The sequence below is a fragment of the Dromaius novaehollandiae genome, chromosome 1 (genome assembly GCF_036370855.1).
Source record: "Dromaius novaehollandiae isolate bDroNov1 chromosome 1, bDroNov1.hap1, whole genome shotgun sequence".
Classification (NCBI taxonomy): Eukaryota; Metazoa; Chordata; class Aves; order Casuariiformes; family Dromaiidae; genus Dromaius; species Dromaius novaehollandiae.
The window spans coordinates 123,158,046-123,176,077 of record NC_088098.1 but is presented as its reverse complement, the minus strand read 5'-3'; the positions used below and the strand labels follow the sequence as shown (position 1 = coordinate 123,176,077).

The window sequence follows — 18,032 nt, the reverse complement described above, 5'->3', positions numbered from 1 at the left end:
AAGTTAAGAAATAGAAGGTTGATGAAACAGGATGAGGAAATGCACCACCCCAGAACAGCTACCGCCTCTGGATGCTGCAGCTCCTTCTAATCCGATCTTGCTGACACTGGTCCAAACACTAAATGAAATAAAAGACTCCAATGCTTACCATCCATGCACTACTGCTCCTAGCTATTGCAGACTGGTCCCCAAAGGAGAAGCCAGAGGCTTACGGTACATACACAGGATCTAGGCAGTGGGAAAAGCTAGGCTTCAGAAGGGCAGTCTTACAGCGCCGGTCCGAAGCTGGAAACATCCTAGGCCTAGCCAAGTGCAGGTACTGATCTTGAACCCTACCTTACCTTGACCTTGGGCTGCAGGCTAGCACCCTGCTTCCATTTGCCATCCAGAACCTAGAATAGTCATCTGAAATCAGGTACCCACGCTCACTCTTTCAGCAGATGGGCAGGACACTTTTCAAACGGTTGGAAGGGAAAGTTGGGGAAGCAGTGCAGGAACTTTCCTGATATAACAGCCTTGTGGCTACAGTGCAGACTTAGAAATCAGGAGATCCTCATTCAAATACTAATTGTAATGAATATTTAACAGAAGTTATTTGTGAAGGGAGAAACGGAAAGAAAAATATTGACAAATTTCAGGAAAAACTGATGTGGGCCAATTTAGAAAATAAACAATATAAAATTTGGACAACTGGGAGATTAACAAAAGTAAAATTGCAGAGAAGTAAAGAAAAATCAGAGAAATGAAAAGAAGACAGAAGAGAAGGTATATCTAAAAAAGAGAAAAAGCAACTTGCGACAACGTCAGTCCCTTGAATTAAAGGGCTTGCAATTTCTCTGCATCCTCAGCAACGAGGAAGATGCAAGGCTGTAGGAAGTGATGTCAGAAGTATGCCTATCCCTAGCCAGTAGGCTCAGCAGAGACCTGATAAACTCGTTTTTGTTTTGTTTTGAACTCTGGTTTCCACTTTATATAAGGTTTCATAAGAGTTTACGATTTTATTTGTGAGCAAAGCAGACTTCACGTAACTGAAATCTGAGTCAAGGACAGCATGTGACTTTCATTTTGACTTCAGAATTATTATTTTTATTACTGAGTGCACGATCAACGCAGTTATCAGGAACAGTAAGAACAATCCTGATAAAAACTAACAAGTACAATCAACTATTTGTAAGGTGAGAACATTAGAGGATAACTTCAGTCAGTCATCCTCCCCAAACTCAAAAAAGAAATACATCGTCTGGTTGCTATTAAAGAAAAAAGGTTTAGTACATACACAGAAGTTTCTTCAAACTGCAGCAAGCATTTTATCTTCTCAAAAGATTTTCCATTAGAAAAATCTAACTGAAATAGTTTCCAAAGAATTGTTTTCATCCAATGAAAACATATCAGTGTCCATAGTGTCCATTTCTTAACTGAGAACTTTAGGATAAACACTACTTGAGAGAGGTGTGCTTGGCTGGTGCATACTCATTTCTATTTGAAAAACTGTGATTTATGGTTTAAAGTATGGTTTTAAATAGATGTGAAAGTCTAACCCCTAAGTATAGTACTAGTGGAGTTCTGTGGTGTCTGGTACCATATTAGTTTGGAAAAAAAGAAAAAAATTAAAACCTACTGCCATCTGTGCTGACAAAAATCTCTCTTAATGTCAGACTGCCAGTGGTTCAGCATCACTGCCTTAATACCTAAATTACAAAATAAAAAACAAGAAAAGCAATATATTATTTTTCTTCGGTATATCTCGTTATAGAAAATGAAAATTTTAAAACTGACAGAAGCAAGTTTTGTTACTGTTAAACAAATAGCAAAACTCTAGAGAGCGTTCAAACAGATCATCAAAATAACTAACCTAAGAAGAGGACTGATCATTCTCCCATTCTTGTCAAGCAACACAGTATTGGGATGAGTGGCAGAACACATAATTAACCTCTTGTTCCAAACAGGCTGCACTCCCTCAATTTTGTAATTTAAGAAAAACTCCATGTGATCTCTTACTGTATGACTATAACTTATCTTTTTATTTATAATTGTTCACATATGAAATACCCACTTTCCTATGAAAACTGTGAAAAATATATTTAGCTAGTACTGTCTCTCTATGTATTTTTATCCTAGTACCACAGGAATCAAGTGGCCTGCTAAAACATTTAATAAGATCAGGTCTCATGCTAACGGGCAGAACGGGCACATTCACAAAAGCCAACTTTAAACAGGGTGGGGGCGGTACTGGTCTTCCTTGTCTGCAGCATCAATCTTTAGCCAACAGGGACAGAGAGAGGCTCCTGCAGAGGGTGATTCAGAGCAAGAACCAGCTCTGGGGGCTCTCTGTCACCCAAGAGCTGTTCTGTTGTTACTGGCCCCAGGAACTCAAGATGACTAATTTTCCTTGGATAGAGTTAACGTTGGGATATACCCCAACCTCCACCCCTTTAACTCCTTACAGATTATAATATTCTGTCCATTCTGGTTCTGTAACAGACTGCTGGCTGTGTTTACATAAGCTCATAGCCCTTAAGACTCAGACATTTCTCTACCTAACTGCATTATATTATTTTTCCTTAATTTCATTTGTTACTTGGGTTGGCTTACTCTACATAATTCTTGCTCCATAACTTTTACATCCGTTTAATATTTCAACACAACTTTCATGTCTAACAATCAAGTCATCTTTTATTCTCAATAACCTATTTTCTCCAAGTCCTTGCTCAGTCCAACTCTAAATAATGTAACTTTAGCCCGTGTACATCCAGATAATGAAAAAACCTAGGCATAATCTCACCAAGTTTATAGAAAAAAGAGATTTTATCTCCCATGTTCACAATTCAAAAAACTATGTTTTGCATTTTATTGTATGTGTAAGTCTGTTCCAAGCTTTAACAGAGTACGTTTTATTTTTGCAATTAGAATTTTAATTCAGTCCATCTGAAGATAGCCTGCAAGGAATACAAAGTGGCCTGCATGCCATGAGAAAGCACAGAATGAAAATTGAATATAGACACATTAGAACATAAAGAAAAGGATATCAAGACCCTCATACAAGCACCAAACTTATCAATGTGGTATAATGAAGACTAGTAGAGTCTTAATAGAAAACCAATTTTTTTTTCCCTGAGAAGTTATTAGGTGCAGAAAATTGTCCTTCATAACACTTTTTTTCCCCACTAATAATTCTGTTCTGCATCAAGATTGGCATAAGGTCAGCATTTTCTTCAGAGGACTATAATTTGTCTTCATTTTACTTAAGAACAGCCTTATTCAGTCAGGCCAAAGACACATACCGCTCCCATATTTTGTCTTTAGCAAAGGTGAGATGAGAGGTCTGGGGAAGAACATTAGAACAGGGAAAGTACGCAGAGCTATACCTCAAGATCCCTCCCTGCTTTCAGAGACTGTGGCTTGTGTTCTATGCAAAAGGTGGTGCTTTTGCACAGAAAACCCTTTACAGACTCTTCCAGGAATTCCACTGGATTTTTCAACCTAGATAACCTTTTAGCATCCAGTGATTCACAGCTTAACCACGCACTATGTTAAAAATAAATGAATAAATAAAAAAAATACCCCACACCATCACAAACCCCACACACTTACTTGTTCTGAATCTGTCACTTGGTAATTTTATTTGACACCCTCTGGGTCTTGTACTACAAGAGACAGTTAATGATCATTCGTTATCCATCTTCTCCATTACAGTTGTGACTATAGATTTTTATCATATTCACCTTCAGCTGTTTCTTTGCCACACTGAAGATTTCTAACCTATTTAATAACTCTTTATTATCATTGTCACCTTTCTCTCTACTATTTCTAGTTTTAGTGCTTTTTTTTTTTTTTTTTTTTTTTTTTTTTTAATAAGGGTATCAGAACTGCACCCAAAAGGTCAGGACACAAGCCTAGGCAGTTTATATACTGGCATAACAGATTTCTGTTCTGTTGATTATTCTTTCCTAATAATACTCAATATTATTTCCTAATAATTTTTTTTCTAACCAGTCCTGACATTTAATTGATGCCTGTAGAGAACTTGCCACAGTATATTCAACATCTCTTCCTTGAGTGACAATAGTTTATAGACTCAGTGACACAACAGCAGGATTGTTCTCCCCTGCTTGCATTACTTAATGTTATTAGCATCAAATTTCATCTACTGCTTCATTCCCAGTTACTAAGTATCACAAGATCCCTCTTTGGCTCTTCACAGTGGGCTTTCATTTTTGCTACTCTAACTCAGAATCACTCTGCGTTCACTTTTCCAAGATCACAGATGCTTATGCTGAACAGTGCTAAAGGCCCTAGCACAGATCTGTGTGAAACTACTGGTGACCTCCAGCCCCATTGTAAGAAAGGATTGTTTACTCTTATCCCATCTTGTTAGTCCATGAGAGAACTTTCCCCTCATGTCATAGCAGGTTCGTTTTGCTAAATGTCTTTGGTGACTAGTTCTCAAAAGACTTTTTGAAATCCAAACATACTACATCAACTAGATTACACTTAATTACAGCCTCAAAGAACTTCAAAGAGCTCCAAATGCAAGAACTCCAACAGCTCTGAGGCAGTTTGATTATGGCAGTGCTGGCTCTTTCCCATTACATCAAATCTGTCCATCAATCTACTAATTCTATTCTACATTATAGTTGCCAACAAACTGACCAGTACAAATGCCATTTATACTTGGCCTGTTCTTTCCTGCAAGCTTCCTGAAAGTCTTCTTAAGAACTGGCATCACACTTGCCACCCTTAATTTCTCTAGTGCCAAAGGAGTACTGAGTGGTTAAACACCATTTATCTGGTCAGCAATTTTACACCCTGAGTTCTTCTAGAGCTCTTGATCTGGGAATTTGTCATAATTTATTTTATTGATTTGTTCTAAAATTTGTCTTAGAAGTATTTTGATTTGAAGCAGATCCCCCAATTGGACCTTTCTACTTCTCTCCCCATAGAGCAAAGTTTTGGTTTCTAACCTTTGAACTCCTATGCAGTGAGTGTATGGATGTGGATAACCCAGCCTTTCAGCTACAGTGAAATTTGCTTCAAGTGCTTTTAGTTCTTAGTCATTAGACATCTTTCTACTCCTTACAACCTACTCCACCCTGCTGCATAAAAACCCTTTGCTTTTTCTAAATCTTTTTAAAGAGCTGGAGAAGCAGTTGTTATACAGCATGCATTTGTTCTGAGTCTGTACTCAGTATCTGATCTCCACACTGGCTGCAAGCATTTTACTCTTTTGGCTGTTCCTTCTACCAGGCTTCATTTCATAGACCCCCCCCTAACAAGTGCCCTGCTAACTACCCTCTCTCTAGTAGGTCTATGCTGTCACTATCATACTTTAGAACCAGGTATGCCAGTTCTTCCATCTTATCTTTTAGCCTTCTAGCATTTATATAGGAAGGCTTCTAATTTGTTCTACCTAGTCTTCTGTGCTATAATCTAAATGGGCCTTAGTTTGTTCAGACAGCTCTTTTCTACCTGAGCTTTGTCAGCCTCTGTTGTACATTATGCATAACAGTGTTAAAGACTTCAGTCCCAGAAGCTGTGTCATCTTCACCTGCATGCCCTACCCTTCTGCCTGTCCCCATGCAGGGTTCTGGTATTGCTGTGCAGAATGCTGCCACACAGGCCTTGATTTTTAACCTTCTATCTAGCAACTCAGATTTCGCTTCCAGCTCTATCTTCCTAGCCATCCACTGTTACCAGCATCTCTCCACCAGCTTTGCCAACACTAAGAGATTGTCTAGGCTCCTTTTGTTGTCAGCCACCTTTGAAGGTTATTATGTGCTCCTTTCTAGCATCATAAATCTAGTTATTTGCACTCCACTGAAATAAGTTCTCTCCATGACTGGATACACCTCTTGCCATCTACAATCGCCACCAATGCAGATGGCCAAGTATCCTCTTAGAGGAAGAAGATACTTGGCCATCACCTGAGATTAAGGTCTCATCTACAGCATGGGATTTCAGGATCACTTCTTTACAAGTCTGATATCCTCCTGCAATAGGACATACCAACCACAGCCCAGTGGCAGCCAGCCTAGATACAGCAGTAGGACCACATGCTTGGAGCTTTACTTTACATATGTTTGCTAATTAAGGATACCTCCCTTACATATGTTTAGTGTGTTGTGGCAAACAGGATGTACTCTTGCTTCTTCCTAAGAGCTCACTTCAGTTATAGGAATGTACAATGGACATCATCCAGTGGTGTAACTACCCCCTTGGTTTAATAACTGTATTAACAATTTGAGATTAAGAAAGCACTACTGTTTTGACTGGAGACCTGGTATCAGCCTCATGAGCCTGGGAAGCCAGAGTGTAAACTAAATGGCCTCAGACACTTTTTAAATAAAAAACCCTACCCTCTGGCTCCTGTACTGGTTTGTGCCTGTTAAGGTTAAAGGGGAGGAAAACAAACAAAAAAACACTAACCCACGCACCCAATACATTTTCCAAGTTCTCATTAAATTTTCAAGACAATCCTATACAACTACCAAAAAGAGAGAAAGTTTATTTTTCTTATGTAAAACACAGTATCATTAACAGATAATACACACTTTGATAAAGCATGATTGTCTGGAAGGTTTAATCTAACAGATTACACCCATCTTCAGGATAGTGCAAAATGACCAGTTGTATGAGCACTTAAACATAGTTATCTTAAGACAACAGAACACATAACCAGTCACAACTTTCAGTTCAAAATGGAATCATAGGACAGTTTTTTGCCAAGATATAGCATCTGTTGTGCCTTTAATGGGAACAATACTTACAAATACATCCTGCATCAAATCAAGTAGTATTCTATGTAACCAAGACTTGTAGTTTCAAAATGGCTTCTTACATAATCACACTTCCAGTTTAGATTTCTCATTATGAATTCTACTTTCAATTATGTCAAGTCTGCCATATTTTATTAGTTACAATGTACATTAACTTTCAAAAACAAAAGCAGTAGCTTTCCCCACCACCATCACCATCGCTGTCTTTATAGAGAAGATGACTAAACATTTGTATTTTATTTTAGAAAAATAAATATCTCTTTATTGTACAGTACAATTTAATACTGAATAGCTGATTTCTAGTACAGGCCTGATTTTCAGCTGATAGAAAATTGTTCTCCTTTTCACTATCAAATCTAATTTAAAGTAACCCAATGGAGTGCAAATCCATTAGATACTTAGTAATCTCCAGTAATGGCAGGGAAACTCATCACAAATTGCTGAATGCTATGAATCATCTTGTGAACACATAACTGTTATACACTGCAAAAGGCACTTTAACAAGTACTTTCATTCATTTATGTCAATACTTCATAATTAGCACAGAAAAATGTCTGTGGATTGAACTCTTGAGTATCACACTGCTTAGTTACGAGTTTTCTTTTATTTAATATTTTGGCAAATACTTGATGTAATGGAAGACCTCATTAAAATTTTGTATCAATGACACATGGCATTTTCATTTTCCGTTCTAAATACGTTAGCACAAACTAATGAACTCTATGCTCATAGCCATAAGCTTATGCTGACCTGAACTATGCAAGCAGTTCAACTGACTTGAACAGGGCTATTCACATAAATTTTAAGAGTATACTTAACTGCTTTCCTCAATATGCAAGTGGAGAAAAAAAAAAAAAAAAACACCACACACACACACACACACACACACACACACACACTACAGAGCCATATAGATCTTATACAGCTTATTACTGCTTCTTTCCTCTCATCCAGCTATACCTAAGCAGGTCCCCACTCAGAAATAACAGGTGATGAGCAATAACCTGATGGCCAGGCAAGGATGGTTAGAAGAACTCTTCTCTGCAGAACAGCTCTGAAGATCTAGGCTTATTCACTTTATTTTTTTTAAATTCACTTTAGAAACTGTGATAGTTTTTCAGAATAGTCTACACAAAGCACAGCATATCATGAAAGCATTGTGACAGCACACACAAGCCTCATTTGCAGATCAGAGCCTTACAATTCCTGAACAGAGACAGTCGCTATCCAGACAGCTTACAATTCCAGGGTTTGGGTCCCCAGGAAGCTATACCTCAAATGCAATTCCCTGAATGTTTTGTAACTGAAAGGCAAAAAAGTTACTTGGATTACACAATCTCAAGCACCTGTATTACTATAATTTAACAGTTTATTGATAATCAGCTGACTGGTCATACCTGATGTGAGGTAAGCTCTTAGCGCACTCTAACTGAAATAGATCATTCTATCTGCATATGCGTTTTACTTTCCAATTGGGGCTAACTAAAAATGTGCCCAAGTTCAATTACTGCAGAGCAGCTGACACAAGGTAACTCGGTCATTTGTGAACACTTGTGGTTTTACTATGTTTCCTCAGAAGCAATTTAAAGGTTTAGACAAAATGCCTTCTTAGACTAGAATAGGAATAGCCAAATGCAAAAATATAATATATTAATAAATACAGTGGCAGTTGCATTTTGACACTTCTCACCAGGATAACCTCCCATTCATGTAATTCCTAAGAAATCCTCAAGCTCTAGCTCTGAGTTTCTGTCCTGTCCTCCATGGCTTCCCAGGAATCCTGGAATGTGGACACACGGACTAATTTCTACAGGCTCTGCACACTAATGTAAACATACAAGAAAGCCTTTGCCTTAAGCTAATGCTGTTAATTAATGAGAAAAAATAATCACTAAGTAGTCTATTTCCCTTTGCTTTGAAATAGAAAAGTGCTAATCATGAGCTCTCATTATGTACTGCTTATTTTTACATATTTATTTTGTGTCTGAAGCAGTGTGTTATAAATACTTTCATCTTATAACTTTATTTTCCTTTATGTCACATGGGCTTCACACCTGGACAGTCATTTGAAATGGCATCTTAATTTCATGTCTGTAATCCTCCTCACACTTTTGATTCTTCAGAACTCAAAAGACAGTACTGAAAAAGACATCAAAAACATCCAGACATAGGAACTTTCTACTGTACCTTGAGTTTCTCCATTTTAACTATAACTGGATGTAGGACATACTGCTTGCTTTATCAATATGAAGTCTTTATTTATTAAAAGAGAAGCAAACATTTTACATCTTAGTGGTCCAATTCTTTATAATTAAAGTAAACCATGAAAAGCGTGTGGCAGGGGGAAAACCTTACATATTGCCTTCAAAGTATTTCTGTTCGTGTTAGTTATCAAATATAGATTTTCCGTGACATTTTGATTAGGATCTCACTATGAATACATTAAGTGATAATTGGTCCAGAAATACCTAGTGAGCCAGGAATGTCAGAATACATTAAATACTGGTAGCACCATAGGTAGCTGTATGAATCACTTCACATACCTGTGGTTTTTCAGGTTCCTGTGCTTAGTCATGAGTACACTCTTCGTTTTCTCATACACAGAAAATATTTCTGCCAATTTTTGTTCTTGGCTTCTACACTGCCACCTGTAGTCATATAAGAGAAATTAGCCATATTTTATGCAGTAGACCCTATTATCACAGTATTTCAGCTCACTTGTTTTTCTGTACAACCATTCTATAGCATCCCCCTCTGTAAAATGAGTATTAAAATATTTACACCAAGTTATTCGCAATTTTTTTCTTGGATAAGTTTTGGGAAAGGAAGAAACCCAATCTCAGCTTAATTTAACCCAAGAGAACATTTAAGTCTTTGAAAGATAAATGATAGTTTTAAAGATTTCTGTATTATCTTTGTTGCTTAGTGAACACATTATAACCTTGACAGAGCAAGGCAACTTCTGAAGTGAGAACACAAGAAGCACTTCATTATTTGATAAATACAAAAAACTAATTCAATTTATTCTTCCATCTGAAGAGCAAACAACTTTACAGAGACAGTTTCCATGCGCAGCTTAGTTACCTTACATATGCTGTAAGGAAATGCATACAAAAATAAAGCTAATATTCTGAGGAACATCTCAGAGGTAAAAAGTGATCTTGAACTTTTTACTTAAATATAATAAAAAGACTAGATTTATTCCAGGCTTGCAGCAGTTTGAGCAGTACACCACAGATTCTGCTGAATTAAACACTTGCATAAAATCAAACCAAGAACCCCACACACTGTGCCTAGAAGCCTCATGCATTTATCATATTTTCAGGAAAGGGCTAAGCAGAAGGTAACGCCTTCCCTGAAGAGGCTTTTGTGTTCAGAGCAGGGGTTTCGCCGCACCACAAAGTTTCAGAATACGAGCTTTCGGCAGCATAGGCGCTGCTGCGCGCACACGTACTCCCCCTCCTTCCAGTCAAGGATTGCTCATGCCTTCTCTGGAAGCGGCCGTACGCACGCCGCGCAGGGGGCCTCTTTGGGAAAACGCCACCGAGTCATTAACGGACCGAAACTAACTCATTTCAGCCCGCCGCTGCGAGCGCAGGTATGACTAGTGCCGCCCGGGTACCTGCGCCCCTCGGGGAGCGGCTCGCACACAGCGCTAGGTCAGATAATCGCGGCATCTACCAGAAATCACGAACTGGAAAAGAAACCGAAATTAAACGCGATTTTCCAAGAACAAGTTTTAAAAATAAGTAAATAATAATAATTAAAAAAAACCCGCAAGCGCCGATGACGCCTGCCCGTGCCCCGAGGAGCATTTCCAGGTACACCCCGCCGTCCCGCGGCGATGCCGCGCCGCAAACGCGCCCGCGCCGCCACCGCCGCCCCCTCGCTCTCCCCAGCCGCCACCGACTCCCGCCTCAGGTGCGCGCCCGCCGCCTCCGCGCCGCCCCTCTAACGCCCGCCGCTGGCAACCGCCGCCGCCACGCGCAGCCGCCGCCGCCCCCCTAACGCCCGCCACGCGCAGCCGCCGCCGCCGCCTCACCCCACACAACCGCCGCCCCCGCGGCACCCCCTGCCCCGCAGCGAGGGGGGAGCCGCGGCTAAACCCCGGCGGCGGTTTCAGCCTAGAGAGGTTTTAAACCCGCAGCGGGGTCCAGCTGCCCGGCCGCGCCGCCGCGGTGGCGGGCGCTGCCACCCACCTGCGCTCGCCGGGCTCCTCGCGCTGCCGCAGGATGAGGCGGCGGCGGCTCCTCCTCAGAGCGCGGCCGCCTCCCGCCGCCGCCGCGCAGCCAGGGGGAGCCGCGCGTCCCGCTGCCGCCGCCGCGCCGCCCGGGATTCCTGCGGGAGGGCGGGCGGCAGGGAGGGAGGGAGGCGGCTCGCCGCTCGGCACAGCCTCCCGCTCCCTCCCAGGCACGTTCCTCCTGCCGCCGGTGCCGCCTCCCTGCCCCTTCCCTTTTATCGCAGGGCCGAGGCTCCGGGCAGCGCCGCTCGGCAGCCGCGCCGCTGCCTACCCGCGGCCCGCCCCCACCGCCGCCCCCGCCGGCCCACCTGTCCGCGCCCCGCCGCCCCCGGCTGCACCGCGCCGCGGCGGGGGAGCGAGGCGCTCCGCGGGACGCGCGCGGGCAGCGCTCGCCCCCGCGGGGGCGGCTCCCACCTGTCCGCGAGGCCCCGAGCGCGGCGGTGCCGGTCGCCGCGGGGGCGGGGAGGGGGCTGCGGCCGCGCCTCGGGAGCGCCGAGCGCCTCCTTGCAGGGCAGCCGAAATAAACGCGCGCTCCTGCCCCGGCAAATCAGATAAATAAATAAATAAATAAATCTACATATTCAGGAATATGCTGGAAACCCCCAGGCATCCGACGGTGAAGGATGACCCGGCTGGCGGTCGCGGGCTCTTCACAACACGCACAGTGCTTACATGTTCCCCAGAGCTGACAAGTGGATAAATAAAAATAAGTACTAGGGAGATGTCTGTGCTGTAATTAAAACTGCGGCAGGACTTCGGTCCGTACGTGCTGTCGTAGCTCCTGCGCTAACTGGAGAACAGCCCGTGCTCTGCTAGTGGGTCTCTCGTTCCCCAGCATTTGCTCAATGCGTTTTGATGTTGGAAGCAAACTGTGTATTTAAATCATGTTGGGTTTATATCTTTTCTGATCAAATGGGTTCCACTGCAAAACTGACATTACAAGAATATGCTCACATGATCCAGCAGTCAAAATAGTTAAAAGAGGACTAGGAGAGCTTTAGCACGGTGATGCAGAGTCATATTGGCTGATACGGGACTATTTTTGACTTTGTAAAAATAAAAATCTGTTACGTTAATTCTTGTCACAGCAATAGATTCCACTTTGGCTAGGATAATCTTTATGTTTCTCACGCATTTTACTCTAACTCTGTATTTCAGGACCTAAACTTTTCAAGGTAAACCAAAACCCCATACAGTCATTGTATAAATTATGGTATCGAGCTGTATTCTGCTGATATTAAGAAGTAAGCTACAAAAATAAACTAACTCGCCATTGTCTAGTCTTTTTCCGAATTAAGCTTATTTTCAGTTCCTCTTCTCAGAAGTCTCAGAAGTGAGATACCAAACTATTGCCAGCCCTCTGAATATTTAATGAGTGCTAAGCCAGAAGTCTGTATGTAGTAAAAGTAGTAAAATGTATAACAGACATTATATTGTTTTAATACTAACATGGGAAGGTACTTATTTGAAAGAAGTTTAAACAATTTCACAAAACTGGTTGCTCTGCCATTTTTCGATCATTCACTCCCAGACACAAATAATAAACATCGATGCTATGTCAGCGTGTCTACGAGCTAATCAGAATGCACAAAGATCAGAACCAAACAAAGCTCTCATCAAAAAAAGTATAAATAATTTTATAGAGAAGATGATAAAAATTGATACATGCATTTAGAAGAAACACTTGACTCTACTCCAGCCCAGAAGATGCTTCTGGTCTTTCATTCCAAAAAAGTAAAAATCTAGCGACATACTGGTACGATACTTTAGAAGAAAATGTGAACACTTTAAATTTGGTTTCCATAATGGCTTACAAAGACAATTGTTAAACATATAGCATTAGCTTTTATAGATAATAGGTAACAATACCAGAATATTTCATCTTTAGACTTAAGGTTTACCCTCTTGCTCTTTGAAATTATAATACAAGAGACATTCAAAATATGATAGGTCTTCCAGTTTTCCTTATTCAACTGAATTTTGATTAAATTTAACTAGCAGCTATCAAGGGCTAAGTAAATAGCACGCTGAAATTCCATAGTTACCTAGAATGAGGTTTGCCAGCAGCGACTTCAAGGACTGGCTTGTTGAACTGTATCTTTTCAACAGTAGATCAGCAATAGGTCGACACTGATGTGCCTCCAGCCTAGAAGAATTAAGTCGTTTTCCACTAAATCCTCCATGCATGTATTGTTTCGTCTGCAGGTGTCTTTCCTATTACTGTTACAAAATGTATTAAATTCTAGAAGAAGTTCGTGTCTTTTTCACTGAAGCATGCATAGGATGTTTCTTTACAAAAAAAAAAAAAAAAAGATCATCACTTCTTTCATGTCTTACATGAAGCTGCCCTTAAATCTAGCCCATCAGAGGAGAAATGCTCTCTTTATTCTGATTTTCGACCCAAGAAAACAAGCATTTAGTCACTTCACAATGAACACTAGTCAGATGCTGTCATATTTGTCCTGAATTTGTGAGATACAGTAAATTAGATCGGAGTCATGCCCAGAATCTCTTTCTTCCTCACTCTTCTCCTCTTGCCCACCAACTGCCTGTTTTTTTCCAGCAATTCAGGTTTGGAAGAATATATTCCATTGTTACAATAACTCAGAGACAACTGAACGCCTAGTGAAATACTGTTCTCCCAAATCTGACAGGAAAACTTATAGGATGGAAACATCCAGAAGATTAAACCCACTTCATTTATATCATGCTCCAAAAAGCATTACTTGTCACTTTCCCCATGCTCCCAGAATATACACAGCAATTGCTAGGTGGCTGTAGTATTGAAAATTTCCAGTTTTCCAGATGATGAGCTCTGACTCAGTACTCCTACTGATATAGCTCAATGCACCATCCATTTACTTTATGTGCTGGTAAATCAAGTCTCTCTTTCCTTCCACCAGAGCATGTTAAACACAGTTTTGTGCCTGCATGTCTGATCTACCACACTGTGTTCTTCCTAGCCCACCGCCTGTTCAACATCAGACCAGGCAGAAGCTTTTCTAGACCCTAACGTTTTTCTAGACCAACCCCTTATTTCAGTTGCTATCAAGTGTGCCTGCTTCTCTAAGCACGTTGGTAGCCCAGATCACCTTAAATGCTGCTGCCTCCTCTGCCCAACCTGGACTGTCTTCTGTTTTATTGGCTAAACAAGTCTGAACAGCTGGCATAGAGCTCTTTCACTTTGTGTCAAACTAGTTTCTAGAAATTACTGCTGGAAAAAATAAATGTCTTGTTCTATACATGCAAAATCCCTTAGAAGAGTTAGTGATGCGATGAAGCAGATTTTGCTCCATTTAAAACCAAAGGAGTGCCTTCAGTCTATATAATGAAAAACTGAATTTGGTGTAACAAAGCTAACAGCTTATTGAGGAAGAGTAGCAGTGTGGGTCCTTTAATGTTTACAGATGAACACACATAAGTCAAAGGCAAAGTTAGGCTAGCTCGTGATGACTGTAAATATGAGTAGTAGTACGGAGATGAAACACCTTCATAACTAAATTTAAAAACAATGTATTTTCTCATAGGAAAGCCATTTTATTTATTGCCCGTAGTAGCTATGGAAATATCGTATAAAACATTTAACATGCAAGAATATTATGCTAATGAGAAATCTATGTTAAATAGCCCTTATGAACTATACATTGCCAAATATATTACAAGCAGCTAGAAAGTTATACTAATTCTAGGCATTCATCTTGCTTTGATTTGCTATTTATAGTGAAAATCAACATAGTCCAAGAAGGTTACCTTAATGTTTTGAACCTCTATGAAACCTCTGCAAAATTCCCAAGAGGGTATCAGAGACAATAGAAAAATGGACAGAGCTACACCAGTCAAGAGTACAAAAGATGCTTTAAATAAAACTATTAATTTGGTATTAACATTTACTTAGAGACATTCATTTCCCAATAAGCAGTGAAATTCACCTCAGTGAGCTGCAGAAGTGGGGAAGAGATTAAGTTCCTTGACATGAGATTCAAAAGACAGAGGGAAATCAGCTAGGAGTGGGGAGGAATGATTCGTGGTGGTAATGGGAGAAGTGTGGCCAGGCTGCTACAAAGCTAGGAAGATGTTATAATCACACATACTATGTGCAAATACCATGTGCAAATTACACTGCAAAGGCAGTGCTTCCATCTAAGACTAGAAAACCCTGGAGGAAAAGGCTGATCCCCCAGAACAAGTTCTCCCTCAAGGAATTTACCTTATCTGAAATCACTGAGGCTGAATAGCAATTGCTTATAACAACAACTGATATCCGCATGTTTCATATTTCCTCTCAGGTTAAATTCTCATTCTTCTATTAATAGGGCCCTGAAAAACTTTTTTCTCTCTCTTTTGAAAAGAGTATCTGAGAGTCATACATAGTCATAATATGTTAAGAAGACTGGACAACATATTAAGAGACTAGGCTTCAGTGAAATTGGCTGTTTCAATTTGATATTAATTTACAATCTTCCCAGACTCATTGTTTTGGAGATACAAACTCTCCACTTATTGATTCAAGAATGAAAGAGAGATTTTCCTTCTTACCACTTTCTTCTTTACTTACTATTTCTGGTCTCTTCATAGCAGATATGATCATACCAGCATACATCCAGCTCAAGCAAAGTAAGTCTAGAGTACCAATTCCATGGAAACACAGTCTTATAATAATAATCTCTTAGTTCATCTACTCTCCTTTAAAAGTATTCCTTTTGCAGTGTATGTTGCAGGTTCACAATCAGTGCAGCTTCTAAATTAAATACATTTAATGATATCAGTGTTACTTCTTACAATGGTCTTCGCCATAGGTCTGCTCAAGCTGTCACCATGCTCTTCCCTCACTGGATTTCAGTAGACCTTAAGTCACTTTTTTGCATGGATAGCTATGTGGGTTATGCTGGAGCCATCTCCAAGACGAGTCCAAAAGCAATGCACTTTGCACATACATTTCAATAATGATTTTTAAAAACCTGTATTTTTCACTTAAAATAGAAGAACTCAGTTCTAGCAAACTAGGAAATCATCAGATTTTTTTATCTGCTTTGCAACTGATTGTAGCTACCTATGGATTTACAAATTGGATGGCCATGACCACCTCACTCCCTGAGAAGTATGTCCATTTTTGTCTACAAACAGCTAAAGTCATATTTACCTCTGCATTTATTAGTCTGTTTGCTAATGCAACCATTTTCCTGGACCAGAGCTACCTTGAGACACCATTGCTTATTAAAAGTGATGGCAGTAAAACTGGTGTGTATTTCTAAAAACTGTTTTGCAAATCAATATAATTTCTTAATTAGTTAACCAAATAACTTCCATAATCTTGAATCACTGCAGCTCTCTATCAACATCTCCTCTGCCTGCTTACATTTCTTCAACAACTCTGTAGCTGGGTGGAAGGGATGTTACAGGGCCCCTCCTTCTGCCTGCTGCAAATCATAACAACAGCTTATAACTGCAGTCTGACTGTCTTTTAACACTTTAGAAGTCTTTCTAAGTCTTTAGAATATTTTCTTAGGACGTATTTCAGATGACTGCCTCTAATTTACAATATAATATACACATTTATAAAATGGCTATACTATGATAGCAATGAATAGGATATTCACATGGTTAGCTACCTAAGCAAGAGTTATAGAATACCTTGGAGGGTAAGTACTACAGAAACCCTCAATTTTACGTAAGCAAGGTCAAACTGAATTGTAGGTCAGTTTGATATAAATAAAGCACCAGCTTTTTCTGTGATACTGCTCTGAACTTGCAGAGTCTGAAACTTATTAACTCCAGTGCAGTGATATCACTTGTGTGAGCACCAAGCACTTGTCACTATTCAGTAGGCATTTTTCAAATGATGAGAATCCGATGCTCCTAAATAATAAGCATAAATATCAAACCCTGAGCCAAGATAATCTCATAGGTCTCTAATGGCTGGGATAGCAGCTCAAATGATAAAATACAACCTCTTCATTGGCAATTGTTTTGGTTAGTGGAAAGACTTCTGTCATATGCATGATGTTATGCAAAAAGGCACTGAAACAGCTTTTTATAGTTCCAAACTGAATAATTTGCCGCTGAGGTAACAGTATATTTCTGAATTGTCTTTTCCCCCCTGTCAGTTCAGCCTCATTCTGGATCTTAGATTTCAATTTAGCCCTTTCAAGAGGGAAGCATCAGCCACGAAGTTCGGATTCTCATTTGGGTCCCAACTTCCCCAGAGTCTGCTGAATGGCTGTATTGGTGGTTTTGGTTTAGGATCCTCTTTACACTTCCTCTTTCCTACTTGCAGGACAAAGAGGGAGGTGGTATCTCCTATTTTGGTTCTGATCAGATAGAGCAAGGGTTGCATTCCATTGCCTTGCTTGGTTGTGAGGGCTTCAGCAAGCGTGAAAATCAACATAGCTGCGGAAAAACACATACCAAAGCTCCTAAATAGAAGTTGGGCTTCAGATTTAAAAGTGGCCCTTTCCAATCAAGGCTTTTTTTCTTTATTTCTCTATGCTGAAGAGTTATATTTTAAATATGTTAATATAGAGGATATTCCTCATGTGAAGTGAGTAGTTTTATCAGTAGATATAATACAGGGTTGAAATTATTTTACCACCTACATTTATTTAATCATGGACTCATATGCCTCAATTAGATCACAGGCGCACAAAAAATACCAAGACTAATAAAAATCCCTACACATGGTTCAGCATCTTTTTCCTACACTTCCACAAGCTGAGTTTTCATTTGTTACTAGCAATGACTGATTCTTAAACAAGCTATAGTAGGAGATGGAACATTTTATTGCCAATTATAAGATGAATGAATGACTCCTGAAAACAGCTTGACCAAGATACAAGGCAGTAGCTGGTAACCACTTTATCAAATAAGAAAATCAATCCACAAAAACAGGAGGAGCAACAACTTGCAATTGCTCTTGGAAATTGTGAGTCTAAAAAGTAAAATCTTTGGGCTCTTTTGCTCTCCTGAGATTAATTTTCATAAAAGATGAATCAATACCATCAAGTCAAAAAATGAAAACTGGA

General features: G+C 40.1%; 1 long non-coding RNA gene across 2 annotated transcripts; it reads right to left on the bottom strand.

Annotated features, from left to right (window-relative positions):
• Window positions 1-6,476: 6,476 nt before the first annotated feature.
• LOC112981987 (uncharacterized) lies at window positions 6,477-11,476 on the bottom strand. 2 transcript variants are annotated; one of them, XR_003258880.2, is made up of 3 exons: window positions 10,973-11,476; window positions 9,317-9,421; window positions 6,477-8,076 (listed from the first exon to the last, which is right to left on the bottom strand). It is a non-coding gene; the product is annotated as an uncharacterized LOC112981987 (long non-coding RNA). The 2 variants fall into 2 exon arrangements; XR_003258881.2 differs by lacking the exon at window positions 6,477-8,076 and adding an exon at window positions 8,085-8,912.
• Between the last annotated feature and the right edge of the window lie 6,556 nt (window positions 11,477-18,032).